Genomic DNA, 18,637 nt, shown 5'->3' with positions numbered 1-18,637 from the left:
TGCGCGAATCCCACAAAATGGCCGACACGTGATTCTCCTGACCGGACCCGCCAGAAACTCTGTGGGTCACAATGGGAGAATCGCCCTCTACTTCTCCCAAAGGGTTGTGAATCTGTGGAATTCGCTACCCCGAAGTGCAGTGGATGCTGGAACAGTGAGTAAATTTAAGGAGGAGTTAGACAGATTTTTAATTGGTAATGGGTCGAAGGGTTATGGGGAGAAGGCAGGAGAACACGGAAGAGAAGCATATCGGCCATGACCGAATGGCAGAGCAGACTCAATGGGCCGAATGGCCTAATTCTGCTCCTATATCTTACGAATTGATGAACTTACCCCTCAGCATGCTTTTTAAGTTTTGTGGTAAAAGTGATGACGATTAAGGATTGCTGGAAGTCACATAATTGAGAATAATGTTGAGCACTATTCAATTAACCAACATTATGAAGTAGATTACGTTTTGGTTATGTTGAAGAATTTGCTCAAAATTTGGTTTATGGATTACTTGAAGGTCAGGGCGTCCTCAGAGAAATGTTATATAAAATGTATTGCTATCATGTTAGTGATGAGATCACACTGCTAACATGCCAAAGGAAACAAGTCTCCATTTTTATTTAGATAAAAAAAACCTAGCTCATATAAACTAGAATTGAAAGTTTTACTGAGTTACAAAAATCAATGCCACGGACTTAACACATACGTACTGTATTTAATCAGTGAAAAGAATATGTTCTGGATTTAAGTTTCAAATATGTTATTTGATTCTGTAACTAGGCTTTAAATGAAAGGACTGGCAGGGGAATAAGCCAATGAAGAATATGAGATTTCCAACAGATTCAAAGCAAGACTCTAAACTTCATGAAGAAATGTATCAGCAAATAATGCAGAGATTCGAAACAAATTAGATATTTGGGGCTGGATGTTCCTCTTTTTTCTTATTCAGTCATGGGCGTCGCTGACTGGCCAACATTTATTGCCCATCCCTAGTGGCCCTTGAACTTGTAATAAGCCTTCGGAGGCAGAAGTCCCTTCATCAAAATCCCTTTGTTTACAATTCCAACAGCAGTACACCGAGTACTCAGTACACAGAGTGCTATCAGTCAGCAGACTAGCTTCGGGAGTGCCAGAGAAACTGACACTCCCGGTTAAACACAAGGAAAAGACTCCCTGTTTGGCCCATCAATTGACTCTTTAATCAGGAATTCATATTCCAATTGGCCAACCTCAATGGCCTGATTGAAGTCATTACAGATCTGAGTGGCTTGCTAGGCTATTGCAGTGGGCAATTGAGTGTCAACCACATTGCTGTGGATCTGGAGTCACATGTAGGCCAGACCAGGTAAGGACGGCAGATTTCCTTCCTTGAAGGACATTAGTGAACCAGATGGGTTTTTTCCGACATTCGGCAATGGTTTCATGATCATCAGCAGATTCTTAATTCCAGATACTTATTTTTATTGAATTCAAATTCCACCATCAGCCATGGCGGGATTTGAACCCGGGTCCCCAGAACATTAGCTGAGTTACTGGATTATTAGTCTAGCGATAATACCACTAGGCCATCGCCTCCCCAGAGTGGTAGAAAACATAGTGCCAGCTGCCTGTGCCAATCTGCTACTTCCACCAGTGACTGTGTTCATTTTGTTGAGGACTACGGGATACAGGGTGGGGAGGGAAAGTGAGATCATCCATCTTGTTAACTGGCTGGTTTGAGGTCATTACAGGGCTTCTTTAGCCCTCACCTTCTGACCTCCTGGGAACTTTGTGGAGGTGAGCAGACATTAGGAGATGACCATCTTCAACCTGCTGGGAACAGGAACAAGCGGCTGAGCTGAAACTGCTTCATTTCATGTAAAAAAGTGAAAGTTTGGACAAAAGGTACTGTGTAGCAATAACATTCCAGTTACTATCTTTTCCCTACTCCATTTGCCCTAGCCACTTTGAACATGACAATCCGCTGACTTTTTTTCAGCAATAGCTGATTCATGTCAGACTGTGGTCCATTTCACCGGTGGTTCCAGCTCCATTTCCATCACCCCAGCCACTAACTGGGTGGCAGGCCTGTGTTTTGGGCCATTAAGACCACCCCCGCCCCCTTGGAAATCACACTTCACAGCATATTGCAGACTGAGGCAAATTCCCAACCTGGAATTGAGCTGACCTCCTGATTCCCACCTCTGTGGGAAAATTTGACCATCGGTCTTTAAACGTTTCCCCAGAAAAAAAATAACAATTAGAAATCAGACAGAATTAAAATGGTTCCAAACTGGGTTTTGAAATTGAATCAGTCTGACTGACACATTTGACTTTCCATTGTCATGTGACTATACCACAAGGCTACCTCTAGAGGCAGACATATTAAGATCAGTTCAATGAAGCCTCGCACAGAAACAGACGCTAAAGAATCCTACATGAAACATGATGGATAGATGTGGATAAAAATAGATGTTTGAACTGTATGAAAGTATCAGGGAAACGTGGAAAAGGTTCAATCTGCAAAAAAACCTGCTGAAAAGAAAAAAGAAAAAAAGTCAAAGGCCACAATGCTGCAAGTGAGACAGCTCAGAAAGGCACATAGAAAAGTACAAAAAAAACTGCTGAATAAAGGACAAGTGAAAAGCACACAAAGGCTGCAAGTGAAATTACTGTCTGCAGAAAAAAAGGGACAAAGGAAACAAAGGCAGAGGCTGCAAGTACATTACTGAATGAGTAAAAATGGCTACAGTAAATTTTCCAATCCCATGTCCAGACCAATTGGAAAATGATCAAAGCTGACAGTTTTTCCACTTAAAGTGGCAAAAGTATAAGATTTCAACTGACTTAGTTAACGAGCCTGAACTTAAACGAGTAGCCACATTCCTAACATTGCTTACCAATGATGTCATGACTGTATTGACTTCGGGAGCATCTGGATATGCCAACTTCTATAAAATCAGTCACAGCGAAACTAGCAGGGCAATAGTGGCTTAATATATAATTTATAGGACAGCAAATGTATGCTGGTAAAACGAAGTAGATATTCTCTGGGCGGATGCAGTGATACAGTGGAAATAGATACCATTCAATTGTGTTGCAGAATGTCAAGCCTCAGGATGCAACTGTTTTACTTTTCTCCGACATAGTTTACACTGGATGTCTCTTTAAAATCCACTGCAAGCCAAGATCCTCCACTTCGGGGCTTCATAGTCCACTCCACTCACACTGAAAAAGAAACTCGTTTCAAAGTCAAAAGCACATTTTCTCTGCCCTTCAATTCTCCTGCAGCAAACAGTAAAACATTTAAAACACAAGAACTGTTTCTGAAGCCTGGCGAATTGATGTGGAAAAGATGTGGGCCCCTCTCTGGCCCCTCCTTTGCTGTACTTGTTTTGTGCATAAAATAACAGAGGCTGGGAATGAACCTTCACTGAAATGCAGCACCAAAGGAGACAGATCAGCTCATTATTATTTGTTTAATTCCAGTTCCATTTTCAAAAATGTTGAAATCTCTGCCTCAATAATTATTTAAGTTATTGTAAAAACCCTTTATATCTTTCAAATTTTTCAAATTTCCCTTTTGTTTATCAGACCTTTGCTTCTTATCCATCCATAGGGTGAAATTTAACCAAAAAATGGCAGTGTTGTTTCCGGCGGGAAAACCAGCGTGTTTCTCTCCAGAGAAACCAATTGGTTTTCTGTCCAGATCTTGCCACACTCTGCCTAAAAAATCCGGGGAGTGTGTTTCACACCGTTGTATGGGGTGGGGGGGGGGGGGGGGGGTGGGGGCAGTTGGCGAGGCCTTCAACACGCCAGCAAAGCCTAGCTGCACAGGGATAGGGGCACTATGTTTAAAGGGCGACCAGATCCGAAGCTGAGTAACACTTCCCCCAGCCCATTACAGAGGTCTTAGAGGCTCATCTCCCCAACCCCCATAGGAACCTGAACTTCTCTAACCTCCATCATTGGCCCTTCTTCATTCCCCGATCATTGGCCCTTCTCCCCACGAACCCTCCTGATCATCGGCCCCTTCTCATTCCCCCCACCCCCTGATCATTGGCACCTTCCCACCTTCTCCCCCCCACCACAGCCTGAGCCAGCGCCCACCTACATGCCACCCCACCCTCCACAATGGCCACCGCCGACATCCCCTACTCCTGCATCCACTGTTGGCCACCACCACCTCTAAACAAACCTACCCCATGAATTCCCAGTAGGGCCTGCCCCTTGGCACAGGCTGGCATGGTGCCAACCTGGCAGTGCCAACCTGTGGCAAAGGACAGCGCCAGGTGGCATCGCCAGGACACTGCCACGTCCCTTTCCCCCATGGGCTATACTTACCTTTACGACCCCGGGGAGACCCCTACGACAGGTTCTAGGTAAATGATGCCAGCGTGACGTCACGCCAGTGCCCACTGAATATCCGATGAGGGAGGAAGTCCCGAGGAAGAGTGCTCGCTAATGACATGCTAATGTATTAAAATGAGCTTTCTGCGGTCCTGCAGCGTGTTTCACACCACTCCATCGGCGAGGGGTTGCTAAGATCAGAACTCGGAAACTCGCTGGAGCGAATAGCGCTGACTGGATTTTGAGCATCTGCAGCCGTTCCCACAGGTGGAGAGTGCGGGCTCAGTATCATCCCCATGTCTATCTTTCTCCCCTTGTAGCTGCATCCTCTTTCATACCAGGTGCATTAACTTTGCGCTCTAATATGCTTCTTCTGCTGCACCTTATCAAGTGCCTTCTGAAAACAGAATTAATAAACAGCAAGAGGAATCTTTCCGACCCGGTTTTTGAACCCCACATCCAGGCCGGCAAACCAGCACTGCTAGTCGTGGCTCTACCAGTCATCCTTTGCAGGTGCAGCCAATTAAGATGCCGCCTCCAGGCTTGGTGCCCCATTGGGTGTCGCTGCCAGGAAGAGGATTCAGAAGCCAGAATGTGGGTTGCTTATGTAAAGGGCCACTGGCAGCATGCACAGCAGCAGCATTGTGGGTGAGAAATTTACGTTAAGGGGGAAGGAGGAAGATGGATGCCACCGGGGGGAGGGCAGTCCCTCAATTCACAAGCACGCCACTCGAGGTCATGGTGGAAGCTGTGAGGACATGGAGGCAGGATGGGAGAGAAGGCCAGCCAACCTCAGAATACATAGGACGCAGGTCACAGTCTTAAAGACCAATACAGCTGTTTATCTCTCCAGCTGGCCCCAGCAGAATGACACCCATTACCCAGTACCCAAAGCACTGTCAGCAAGATGGCTGCCATCAGTGCCAACCTTATCCTATGGTTGGCATTTTGAAAACCGGTTTCCCCCTTTATTGTGCTGCCATGATGCTGACCAAGCCCTCAAAGATTGCCCATTGTGCTCTTGCCTTCCTTACTGATATGTTGTGTGACACATAGAATCACTACAGCGCAGAATGAGGCCATTTGGCCCATCGAGTTGACACCGATCACAATCCCAACCAGGCCCTATTCCCGTAACCTCTCATATTTACCCTGCTCATCCCCCTGACACTAGGGTCAACTTTAGCATGACCAATCAACCTAACCTGCACATCTTTGGACTGTGGGAAGAAACCCACGCAGACAAGGGGGAGAATGTGCAAACTTCATACAGACAGTCACACAAGGCCGAATTGAACCTGGGTCCCTGGCCCTGTGAGGCAGCAGTGCTAACCACTGTGCCACCGTGCCGCCCACCTTGTCCTTGTCCTAATTGGTTGCATGTTTTGCCCACAAGATGTTCCTCATCTCACTGGCAACCTTCCCGCTGGGAGGAGCTCAGAATCACATTGAGTTGCCGGTCTCCTCCATTTCTCTGGATCCTCTGCTTTCAAACCTGCTCCTAAAAACCTGGAAAATTCCCCCCAATAATTCTGGAATACAACAAAATGCCACGAGAGTTAATCTTGAGTAGTTTATGAATTGTTGAATGAGCTTCCTGCCAATTAATCAATACACTTTAAATTCTACAATTCTTAAATAAGTCAGTTAGGCCAGTCTGCATAAACTGCTGATTATTACATGTTAATAAAGATTATAGAGAAAACAGATGGGAAGTTACACAATCAAAATTTAAGTTTAAAGTTTATTTATTAATCACAAGTAGGCTTACATTAACACTGCAATGAAGTGCTGTAAAAATTCCCTAGTCACCGCACTCCGGCCTCTGTTCAGGTACACCGAGGGAGAATTTAGCCTGGCCAATACACCTAACCAGCATGTCTTTCGGGCTGTGGGAGGAAACTGGAGCACCCGGAGGAAACCCACGCAGACACGGGGAGAACGTGCAGACTCCACACAGACAGTGACCCAAGCCAGGAATCAAACCTGGGTCCTTGACGCTGTCCCTGACAGTGCTAACCACTGTGCCACCATGCCACCCATAAATTGTTGCTATTGATTGTCTTAACCAATAATTACCAGATGAATAAAAATAATGCTTGTAATTTGCCTGTTTCTTTGCCCAAGATGATTTGCTCAATGCATTTTTACATAAATAAATATCAAATTTGGTGAGCACATTGAAAGAAACCTGTTCCATAGAGTCACCTAGTGGTCAGAGCCTGCGGTACATTGTGACAGGTTTTTTTCGGGCACAGTTATTTTTTCTTTTGGGGGATAGTCAGAAGTCATGGAAGGATTCCTGAGCTGATTATCAGCCTGTTGAACCATGTTATGAACGCTCCTTCCGTGGCCAACAAGTCCTGGTGTTGGACCTGAACCTGGAGCTTCTAGGTTCCAGTTCCATCCCACCATCAGGCTCACCATGGACTACTCTCCGGAATCGGTTGCATTCTTGGACACACGCATCTCCATTAAGGACAGTCACCTCAGCACCTCACTGTACCGCAAGCCCACGAATAACCTCACGATGCTCCACTTCTCCAACTTCCACCCTAAACACGTTAAAGAAGCCATCCCCCACGGACAAGCCCTCCGTACACACAGGGTCTGCTCAGATGAGGAGGATCGCAACAGACACCTCCAGATGCTGAAAGATGCCTTCATAAGAACAGGATATGGCCCTCGACTCATCGATCGACAGTTCCGACGCGCCACAGCGAAAAACCGTACCAACCTCCTCAGAAGACAAACACGGGACACAGTGGACAGAGTACCCTTCATCGTCCAGTACTTCTCCGGACGGAGAAGCTATGACATCTTCTCCAGAGCCTTCAACTTGTCATTGATGAAGACAAACATCTCGCCAAGGCCATCCCCACACCTCCACTTCTTGCCTTCAAACAACCGCACAACCTCAAACAGACCATTGTCTGCAGCAAACTACCCAGCCTTCAGGAGAACAGTGACCACGACACCACACAACCCTGCCACAGCAACCTGTGCAAGACGTGCCGGATCATCGACACGGATGCCATCATCTCACATGAGAACACCATCCACCAGGTACACGGTACATACTCTTGCAACTCGGCCAACATTGTCTACCTGATACGCTGCAGGAAAGGATGTCCCGAGGCATGGTACATTGGGGAGACCATGCAGACGCTACGACAACGGATGAATGAACACCGCTCGACAATCACCAGGCAAGAGTGTTCTCTTCCTGTTGGGGAACACTTCAGCGGTCACGGGCATTCGGCCTCTGATCTTCAGGTAAGCGTTCTCCAAGGTGGCCTTCACGTCACACGACAGCGCAGAGTCGCTGAGCAGAGACTGATAGCCAAGTTCCGCACACATGAGGACGGCCTCAACCGGGATCTTGGGTTCATGTCACACTATCTGTAACCCCCACGACTTGCCTGGACTTGCAAAATCTCACTAACTGTCCTGTCTGGAGACAATACACACCTCTTTAACCTGTGCTTAACCCTCTCTCCACTCACATTGTCTGTACCTTTAAGACTTGATTACCTGTAAAGACTCGCATTCCAACCATTATTTTGTAAATCGAGTTTGTGTCTTTATATGCCCTGTTTGTGAATAAAATTCCCACTCACCTGATGAAGGGGCAGCGCTCTGAAAGCTAGTGGCTTGTGCTACCAAATAAACCTGTTGGACTTTAACCTGGTGTTGTGGGACTTCTTACTGTGTTTACCCCAGTCCAACGCCGGCATCTCCACATCATGGCTTCTAGGTTTACCAGTCTGATTCCTGGGATGGCTGGTCTGTCATATGAGGAGAGACTAAGTCAATTAGGATTATATTCACTGGAGTTTAGAGGAGTGAGAGGGGATCTCATAGAAACTTATAAAATTCTAACAAGGTTAGACAGGGTAGTTCAGAAAGAATGTTCCCAATGGTGGGGGAGTCCAGAACTAGGGGTCATAGTTTGAGGATAAGGGGTAAACCTTTTAGAACTGAGGTGAAGAGAAATTTCTTCACCCGGAGAGTGGTGAATGTGTGGAATTCACTACCACAGAATGTAGTTGAGGCCAAAGCGTTGTCTGATTTCAAGAATAAATTAGATATAGCTCTTGAGGCTACAGGAATTAAGGGATATGGGGGAAGACGGGGTCAGAGTATTGAATTCGATGATCAGCCATGACCAAGATGAATGGCTCAAAGGGCCGAATGGCCTACTCCTGCTTCTAGTTTCTATGTTTCTAGTCCAGAGGGACGGGCTGCTTCCACAGTGCCACAAGACCACCTATTGTGACTGCTGACATAGTAATAATGGCATGTTCACAAAAACATGTGACCAAAATTGTAACAACTGCAAGTACAATTATCAGAAAGTAAGAATGCACCTTATGTTGGATATTTAATAATAAATAAATAGGTATTCCAAAATTTCCTTTGAACATTGAACAGATTTTATCAACCTTCACCTGATGCTTTGTTTAAATGAGGCTGGTTAATGCTATTCGCTGCCAGACCAGGTTATGCTATCTGCCAGCCTTGGCAATCTGACAAACTAAAACAGCCCTCGGACTGATAAATAACACCGTCGTGTTTGTCCCATCATTTCTAATGCCTCGTGGTTTAGTTTTTAAACTTCTGGCTGAGTGTATGGCGTTGCTGAGGGAAAATGTGAAGTTGTTCATTTTGGAACGGGGAACAAAAGAACAGAGCAAAATGACAGAGTATTATTTAAATGGAGAAAAAACTGCAGAAAGCTGTAACAAAAAGGGATTTGGGGGGATACTTGTGCACATAATGCAGAATGCTAGCACACAGCAGCTAATCGGGGAAGCTAATGGAATGTTTACCCTTATTTCAAGGAGGGTGGGGTATTAGGGTAGGGAAATATTACTGTAACAGGTGAGACCACATCTGGAGTACTGTGAGCAGTTCTGGTCCCCTTATTTAAGGAAAGATATTATTTCATTGGAGACAGTTCAGTGAAGGTTCACTAGGGTAAAAGCAAATTATTTGCAGATGCTGGAATCTGAAACCAAAAGAGAAAATGCTGGAAAATCTCAGCAGGTCTGGCAGCACCTGTAAGGAGAGAAAAGAGCTGACGTTTCGAGTCCAGACGACCCTTTGTCAAAGCTAAAAGGCAGAGAAAGTGGGAGATATTTATACTGCAGGGTGAGGGAATGAAAGATGAGTCATAGCCACAGAAACCAGGGGAAAGGCTGCTAATGGCAGTCCATAGAGAGAATAAAGGGTGCGAATGGCCAAATGGCAGAGAAGTTGAAATCAGCGGTTCACTAGGATGATCCCTGGTATGGATGGATTATTTTATGAGGGAAGGTTAAACAGATTGGGACTCTACTCTAAGAATAATTCTACTAGGGGCGGCACTGTGGCTAGCACTGCTGCCTCACAGCACTAAGGACCCGGGTTCGATATCCGGCTTGGGTCACTGTCAGTGTGGAGTTTCTCCCTGTGTCTCCTCCGGGTGCTCCAGTTTTCTCCCACAGTCCAAAGATGTGCGGGTTAAGTGGATTGGCCATGCTAAATTGCCCCTTAGTATCAGGGAGACTAGCTGGGGTAAATCCATGGGATTAAGGGGATAGGACCTGGGTGGGATTGTGGTCGGTGCAGACTTACTGAGCCAGATGGCCTCCTTCTGCACTATAAGATTCTATGATTCTACTCATTGGAATTTAAAGGAATGAGAGGTGATCTCGTTGAAACATAGAGGATTCTTAAGGGGCTTGACAGGGTAAGTGCTGAGAGGATGTTTCCCCTCATGGGAGAATCTAGGACCAGAGGGCATAGTCTCAGAATAAAGAGGCGCCAATTGAAGACTGGAAGAGGAGGAATTTCTTCTCTCAGAGGATTGTGAATCTTTGGAACTCCTTGCCACAGAGTGCTGTGGGGATAGAGTCCTCGTGTATATTTAAGGCTGAGATAGATAGATATTTGATCAGTAAGGGAATCAAGGGTTACAGGGAGAGGGCAAGAAAGTGGACACGAGGAATTGTCGGATCTGCCACGATCCTATTGAATGGTTGAGCAGGCTCAAGGGGCTGAATGGCCTCCTCCTGTTCCCATTTCTTATGCTCTTTTGGTCTTTCTTGGAGATCTTCCCCATTGAGGTGATTTTTTGCTCTACCGTTTTATGAGGAGCAGGAGCTGCTTTCTTTTTATTTAAGAATTGTTTCCCCAGTTTAAACATTTCCATTAAGCTTTGGAAGATAAAAGGTTTGCAGGCACATTATAAACAGCTGAGCCATCAGAAACAGGCAACTTCTGAAACATTTTACCTATAGGGGTTTCTTTAGTTGTTGGAAATGTTTGATTGCAAATGTTCGGTGTCACAGTTGTCGGTGTAGAATCTGTATTCATGTATATATTGCCATGGCCTGTACACAGGAAGTGACGTATCGGTAGTGTGGGAGTTCCCACCAGTGTGGTGACAGGAATGGTGTGTAAGAGCTGCTAAAGATCTCACAGTAAACCGTTTATGTTGTTGTCCTTTTGACATCATTCAGTTTAAGTTTATTAGTGTCACAAGTTGGCTGACATTAACACTGCAAAGAGTCACTGTGAAAATCCCCTAGTCGCCACACTCCGGCACCTGCTCGGGTACACTGAGGGAGAATTTAGCATGGCCAATGCACCTAACCAGCATCTTTCAGACTGTGGGAGGAAACCAGAGCACCCGAAGGGGACTCACGCAGACACGGGGAGAACATGCAAACTCCACACAGACGGTGACCCAAGCCAGGAATCGAACCCGGGTCCCTGACTCTGTGAGGTAGTGGTGCTACCTATTGTGCTACCGTGCCACCCTATACAACCCATTCCTACACAACCCAGCAACTTTACAGTCAGTTTTAATGGGAATAGCAAGTGAAGATGTTTTTTTGATTTGACACAAGTTGTGAAACCCCATTTTAACTTCGCCCCTGCTTTATGGGCTCATGGTGTAAATGCTTGTCCTTCACTTTCTAAGATATCCTGTGGTGCTTACCGTTCTAAAATAGAATTCTCAAATGCTCAGCATAAGACCTGTACGGGTAACCTGGACAAATTGCAAGTGCTGTAGAGCTTTCATAGTGTTCCCTGGTCTTATGGATCAGTCTATGTAAAGGAACAGGTCTGGTTTCCCTCAAGTTTATTTTTGGTTTTTACAAACCAAAGGTTTTGAAGCAGTTGTTTAAATATGTTGCCACGATTTTGCCCTACTGTCAACTGAAGATTTACTCTAATTATGATTGCCAGTATTTTATGTCTCTGCATTGCCCTGTGGCAATTTCAACACATACCACCCTATCGTCCTGCATGTCAGCATTGAAGCAATCGCTTTTTATCACAATTGGTCTGTTGAGTTGCAGTCCCCACCCTGCAGGCTACGTCAGGTACCCGTGGGAGTGCATTCTTCAAACAGCAACAGAGATCAGCACAAGGGCACGGAGAGAGCTATCTTGAAGTGCACATTCGTTGTATAAGCCGACTTCTAATTCTGAGTACTTTCATGTTTGAGCAGGCAGCTGTATTCCACGAGACAGCGCACTTCATGGTAAGTAGCTGGCTGGCTTCTGGTGAAACTTGTATTAAGCAGCATTGTAACATTTAACTGGAAGGAGGACATGTATACCTATGGACAATTTTTAGTATCTTTTACTAAGACTCCCTATCCAGCACAAAAAAGTGACCTTACTTTGAGCAAAATGTAAACTGCTGCTGCGTACCCGTATACTAATGGATTTAATCAGCGCTCTCATGATCTATTCAACCTATTTCAGTTTTTCACAGCAAGCATCTTTAGGTAAACAAATCTCGCTGACGATGCAATATTGATGTGGTTTGTGGTGTGGATAATCCACCTTCTCAAATTACCATTTATAGCAAGCTTTGCACCTTATAATTACACAGTGCATAATATAATCATGGGGAGGTGACAGCGTGATGGTATTGGTGCACTGGACTCGTAATCCAGAGTCCCAGGGTAGCCCTCCAGGGACCCAGGTTCGAATCCCACCACAGCAGATGGTGAACTTTGAACAAATTTCAAAAAAAATCTGGGATTAAAAGACTTATGGTGACGATTGTTGCAAAAGCCCATCTGGTTCACTAATGGTCTTTACGGAAGGAAATCTGTCATTCTTATGTGGTCAGGCCTACATGTGACTCCTGACTTCAGACCCACAGCAATGTGACTCTTAAATGTCCTCTGAAATCGTCTAGCAGGCCACTCAGTTCATGGGTAATTAGGGATGTGTGAGAGATGGTCACATCCCATGAAAGAAGAAACATTTGGAATAATGTTACAGTGAGATAGGGTGTTGCAAATTGGAAGAACGATCACATATAATTGGAAATGTAATGTCTCTGTAATATTCATTTGGATATATTACTGGAATTAATCAATAAATGTGTTTGTATTTACATTTCCCTAGATTTGTTTGTTTGGAGTTTTTACACAGAGGGTGGTGGGTGCCTGGAACTCGCTGCCGGGGGAGGTAGTGGAAGCAGATACAATAGTGACTTTAAAGTGGCATCTTGACAAATATATGAATAGGATGGGAATAGAGGATTCGGTCCCCGGAAGGGTTTTAGTTCAGTCGGGCAGCATGGTCGGTGCAAGCTTGGAGGGCCGAAGGGCCTGTTCCTGTGCTGTAATTTTCTTTGTTCCTTGTTCTTTGTTCTTAACCAGGGATACATTTGCATGGAGGTACCTTTCCCCAAATTTTGTAATACGTAGAGGTTTGGAAATGAGCAGGACACAGTTACAATTTTGGTTGTACCTTTAAAATATCGCACCAATTCAGTGCAGCATTTTTGCATGTATTCCAACGAATGGTGAAAAAATCATACAGCATTTTATTCCCGTTACGATGGAGAATTATGGACTCTTGTAACCAACAGAGAAGTTGAGGTTGGAAAGGGTGAGACCCAGGAAGATCACTTAATCACAATTTTGTTCCTCGAACTGTACTCCAAAGAGTCGAGCAATTGGGCAGAAAAGAATGTTATTGCATTGATGTGTAGAAAAGATCAGTTGAAACTTAAAATTGCTTAACTGCCAATTATGATGCCAAAGCATGTTGGTTAGAGTTGCCAACCGTGACTAGAATGTATTCCTGGAAGTTTCATCACTTGACATTTCCTAACACTCCAGCCATTAATTGGCGAACATATCCATCCTTGTGACACTGCTTTCCTACACCAACTGGAAGGCAAAATATTCATTACAACTCAATGATGCTTGACTATCAGCCGAACAGCCTTCCCTCCATTCTCAATAGTCTCATATCGGGTAAAGTGAAATGTTCAAAGAAAGAAAATGACCAAAAAACAAATCTTTTTTAATGACCCAATTGATGATTTATCTTCAGGGTTGTGCATAGCAGTGTCCTGGAGATTGACCTGTGACCCCAGGTCAACCCCTGGAGGGTTGGTAACCCTAAGATTGGTGCATCACCACGCAATCCAACTACACGACGGGATGGAGTTGTATGGACATGCCACCTTCTCTAATTTATTTCACTGGATAGGTTTGTTTTTTAAGGAAGGTACAAAATGTTGATGAGAAACTTCACCCCCCGCCCCCAAGGAGAAGACAGATGAAATACACCGGTTGGGATTTTACATGGGGCCAGGTTTGGTGCTTCCCCGGCCTAAGTGTCGGGAGTGAGCCCACCCCCCTTCCGGTGAGTTGCTCCATAGCCATTTAACGGTTGGTGGGCTGTTAGGTGACTCGAGGTGGGACCTCCACCTCTAACTGGGAGGAAGTCTTGCCTCTGTGATCGGTGGCCATTGCTGAAACTCAGTCCCCAACCACGGTTGCTGCTGGAGACGGACAGCAAGGTAAAATGGGGGCTGCGAGGGGCGTATCAGCCGGGCCAGGCTGGCAAACCCCAGTGATGGGAGGGGGGCCTGCCTGGACAAGCCAGTGGGAGGGGAAACAAGGTGGAAAGCCTCGGAGGGGAGCTCTGTAAGGGAAGAACCTCCCCTGACCCTTCTTGCCCACCATCAGACTGAACAGTGAGAGCTGACAAGCATCAAGCATGACATCATGCCTCTGCATGACATGGGAAAAGTTTCAGTTTCAGGGCAGCACGGTGGCACAGTGGTTAGCACTCCTGCCTCACAGCGCCAGAGACCTGGGTTCGATTCCCGGCTTGGGTCACTGTGTGGCTTTCCTCCGGGTGCTCCGGTTTCCTCCCACAGTCCAAAGATGTGCGGGTTAGGTGGATTGGCCATGCTAAATTGCCCCTTAGTGTCAGGGGGACTAGCTAGGGTAAACATCACAAACTTGCCCCTCTGAACCCAACACACTGCTTTAGTTAGTTCCTAATGGAGCAGAAATGAATCCCCAGTCAATACCTGCCACACAAACACAATAACGAGCTCAATCATTAAATTATGCAATAAACAATGTTTATCAATAAATATCCCATCAGGGGTGAAAGGATTCTTTAAAATTCAGCTGGAGTTGCTCCTCTGTCCATGAAGTGAATCCAGGTTGACTGAAAGGGGTCTCACATTTCTTATTTTGGTGCAGTAGGAGACAGATCTGGTCTGATGCATACTCAAAACTATTTTGCAGGCAGGCTGGAACACCACGATACTAATCTCAGAATGAGAGTCAATCAGGACTGCTTTTGCATTGTTCTCATTCGGATCAGCATTAGTTGGAACCTGTACAGGACACTATCCCACTCATTCAGTGAACACCAATTGTCACGTGCATTGAATCAAACAGCTGAATAGTTACAAATTTGACCTCTTTTAATTAATGTGTAAATACTCAATTTAGATCATTTTGGGGTTAAGTCTGTGCAACCTTCAAAAAGAAATAGTGGTGCATGTGCCCCAAGAATGTCCCTCCATTGCCAGAGAGGCGGTGTGGGTAAACAGAAGATGATACGTTCCAGAATTAACTACAAAAGGATGTGAATGTAGCCCAATCCATCACGTAAACCAGCCTCCCATCCATTAACTCTGTCTACACTTCCCGCTGCCTCGGAAAAGCAGCCAGCATAATTAAGGACCCGACGCACCCCGGACATTCTCTCTTCCACCTTCTTCCGTCGGGAAAAAGATACAAAAGTCTGAGGTTATGTACCAACCGACTCAAGAACAGCTTCTTCCCTGTTACTGTCAGACTTTGAATGGACTTACCTTGCATTAAGTTGATCTTTCTCTACACCCTGGCTATGACTGTAACACTACATTCTGCACTCTCTCCTTTCCTTCTCTATGAACGGTATGCTCTGTCTGTATAGCGCACAAGAAACAATACTTTTCACTGTATGTCAATACATGTGACAATAATAAATCAAATCAAATTAAAGAATTAGGGGTCACTGTTTAAAAGTAAGGGGTCACTCAATGAAGGTAGAGATGAAGAGAAGTTTTCTTCTCTCTGATGGGTTGTGAGTCTCAGGAACTCTCTTCCTGAAAAGGCAGTGGAAGCTGGGTTTTTGGCCAGGAATTTCCAGCTGCCGGACGGGGTGGCGGGGGGGTGGGGGGGGGGGGGCAGGGGGGGGGGCACAGAATGTGGAGCAACATCACCTCTGAGAATTAGATTTTGCTTTGATTTTGTGAGTTTCCTTTTCAAATTTTGATTTTTCATTGCTGTGTCCCACCAGGAGCCGTTACCCCTCTCGTTAATTTGGTTTCCTGATTTTTTGTTAAAGGAATTCTAAAAAGGACTGGAATGCTTCATTAGTCCTGGAAAAAAAACATTTTACTTTGATTAAAGTTTATTTATTATTGTCACAAATAGGCTTACAGCAATGAAGTTACTGTGAAAATCCCCTAGTTGCCACACTCTGGTGCCTGTTTGGGGACACTGAGGGAGAATTTAGCATGGGCAATGCACCTAACCAGCACGTCTTTTGGACTGTGGGAGGAAACTGGAGCACCTGGAGGAAACCCACACAGACATGGAGAGAACGTGCAGACTTCATGCAGACAGTGACCCAAGCTGGGGATCAAACCAGGGTCTTTGGTGCTGTGAGGCAGCAGTGCCAACCACTGTGCCACCATGCCACTGTGCCACTGTGCCACCGCGCTGCCCCAATTAGTTAAGTTTCCTGTGACATTTTGTCTTTCATTCCAGTGCCACTTTAAAGGGGCTGTCAATTTAATTGGTTAATTTTTGTGCCATTAGTTTGCTCAAAAACCTTGCTTACTGAAATTGTAGTGTTAGGAGGAAACTGGAGCACCCGGAGGAAACCCATGCAGACACGGGGAGAACGTGCAGACTCCACACAGACAGTGACCCAAGACCAAGAATTGAATCTGGGTCTCTGGTGCTGTGAGGCAGCAGTGCTAAGCACTGTGCCACCGAATGAAGTTTCCTCTACTTGCCTCTCAACAATGGATCTCAGCTGCACTCCAGCAGACAATACAGTACAATACTGCATCAAATATGGTCGACTCTTAAACATCCTCTGAAATGGCTGAGGGTAAATAGGGATGGGCAATAAATGCTGGCCCAGAAGCCACACCCACGTCCCATGAATTAAAAAAATAAAAGCTTTCCAGATATCAGCTTATCCCTCTGAGTGAAACTTGCAGTTAGAGGCAATTTTATGCTGCATCTGCACTGGGAACAGGATTGAGTCTATCCAAATCCATTTCTTAATAGACTCTGACAACTTGCAGAGTGATATTCATTCCAGCAGTATAGGCGGGATTTGACCGCGTGTCCCAGAGGAAAAAGGGGGAATGTCTGAACCACTCGGTCCCGCATTGTGGTAAAATACATTGCTATAACAAATTAATTTTCATATTTATTCTGGGAAAGTTTTTTTTTTCAGATTGCGATGACAAAACGTGTTACGCAGGTCTTTAGAAAGCTATAGATCTTTATTAGTGTTAACTAGGATCATAAATGAAACCATGCAGTAAAAGGTCAAATATTTCCAAACTGTTTGCCAAATCAAGAAAAAAACAAGTGAAAACATTTGTCAAGTTCCTTCTCCTATATGATTCTGTGTAGTTTGCCATGTGTTAATTAACTTTCACTTAGCAATTGTTTCAATACATGCAAGCAACAAATGCTACACTTCTACAAATCATTGGCCTGACCACTGGAGTATTGCTTTCAGCTCTGGACACCTTATTTAAGGAAGGATGTTAAAGCCCTGGAGAGAGTGCCAAGCAGATTTACTAGAATGATACCAGGAGTGAGGAATTTTAGATACAAAGAAGGTTAGAGAAATTGGGCTTATTCTCCTTGGAGCAGGGAAGATTAAGAGGTGACCTTATTGAGGTGTTTAAAATTATGAACAATTTTGACAGGGTAAAGAAGGATATTTTGTTTCTATTAGTTGGTATGTCGGTGACTAAAGGTCACAATTTCAAGATGGTCAGTAAGAGAGCTAGGAGTGAGATGAGAAGAAACTTTGGAACTCAGAGAGTTGTTAGGATTTGGAATGTGTTGCCGGGAGAATGGTGGAAGTGGATTCCATAGGGGGTTTCAAAAGGGAGCTGGATACATATTTGAAAGTGATGAATTTAAAGGGCTATGGAGATAGGACTGGAGAATGGGACTAGTGCGATGTTAGTGTACCTTTAAGAGATATATTTTTTAAACCATGTTCTCTGCCGCTGTCAGCTGTCAATGTTGTCGAGTTGTCTGTAGAAGTCCTTTTATTGCTACTTAAATCAGGTTTGTTTATTTTTACCCTGGGAGTTTTGATGACCCTGTATTGTTAGGAGGAAGGTCATGTGTTTTGGACAGTTTGCTTTCTTCCTCGTGATTTTAAGGTTTAATTTTTTTCTGTTTGGCTGGCAGCAGTTTTTAATTTAGAAGGGACATTAAGATGAAAAGAAGTGTTTCTCTCTTTCCCTGGTTTTGGAAATTCTGCTGATTAGCTGAAAGCAGGGCTTCTTGCCTTCCTGGAGTAGAGAATCTGCTATTGGTGGCTCGACCAGAGTCTCTCTCTCTCCTTGGTGCTCTGGGAAGCTGTTCTGACTCCAAGCTTGTCTGTGTGTGCCTCAAGAGAACTGCAGTATTCAACCAAAGGACTCAGTCCCAGTATCACATGAGCATTAGACTTTGCTGTGTTAAACCTGTGTAAAGGGTTTTTGTCGACAGGAAGTTTTTGTTTGGTTGGAACATTTTAGATATATTTGTTAAGGGTTATACATTATCTTGATTGTTTTGTTTTTGTTTGTAATTGATAAAAGTTGCTGCAAATTTTCTTTCCATACATGTTAACTTTATTCTTAAATAAAATTTGTTTGATAAAAGCTCCCAGGTGGGTCATTTGAATCATACCTGAAGTGAAACATATCATGCTTACCCTAGCCAAATTCAAAATGCAAAATGTATGATCCA

The 18,637-nt window shown here is 44.7% G+C and overlaps 1 protein-coding gene across 2 annotated transcripts in view; it reads left to right on the top strand.

Moving 5' to 3' along the window:
• The first annotated feature begins 1,114 nt into the window (after nucleotides 1-1,114).
• LOC144502502 (serine/threonine-protein kinase Nek6-like) overlaps nucleotides 1,115-18,637 on the top strand; it is a 288,580-nt gene continuing 271,057 nt past the window's right edge. Inside the window, exon 1 of one of the 2 annotated variants that reach the window (XM_078226514.1) lies at nucleotides 1,115-1,336. The gene's annotated coding sequence lies outside the window, so the exon portion shown is untranslated. Of the gene's footprint in view, nucleotides 1,337-11,712; nucleotides 11,858-18,637 lie in introns of those variants that run through there. The other variant, XM_078226509.1, reaches the window with a different exon arrangement.

Source organism: Mustelus asterias, chromosome 13 (assembly GCF_964213995.1).
Source record: "Mustelus asterias chromosome 13, sMusAst1.hap1.1, whole genome shotgun sequence".
NCBI classification, from domain to species: Eukaryota; Metazoa; Chordata; class Chondrichthyes; order Carcharhiniformes; family Triakidae; genus Mustelus; species Mustelus asterias.
Note: the sequence above shows the minus strand (reverse complement) of the source record. Positions and strands in the feature narration are given on the sequence as shown.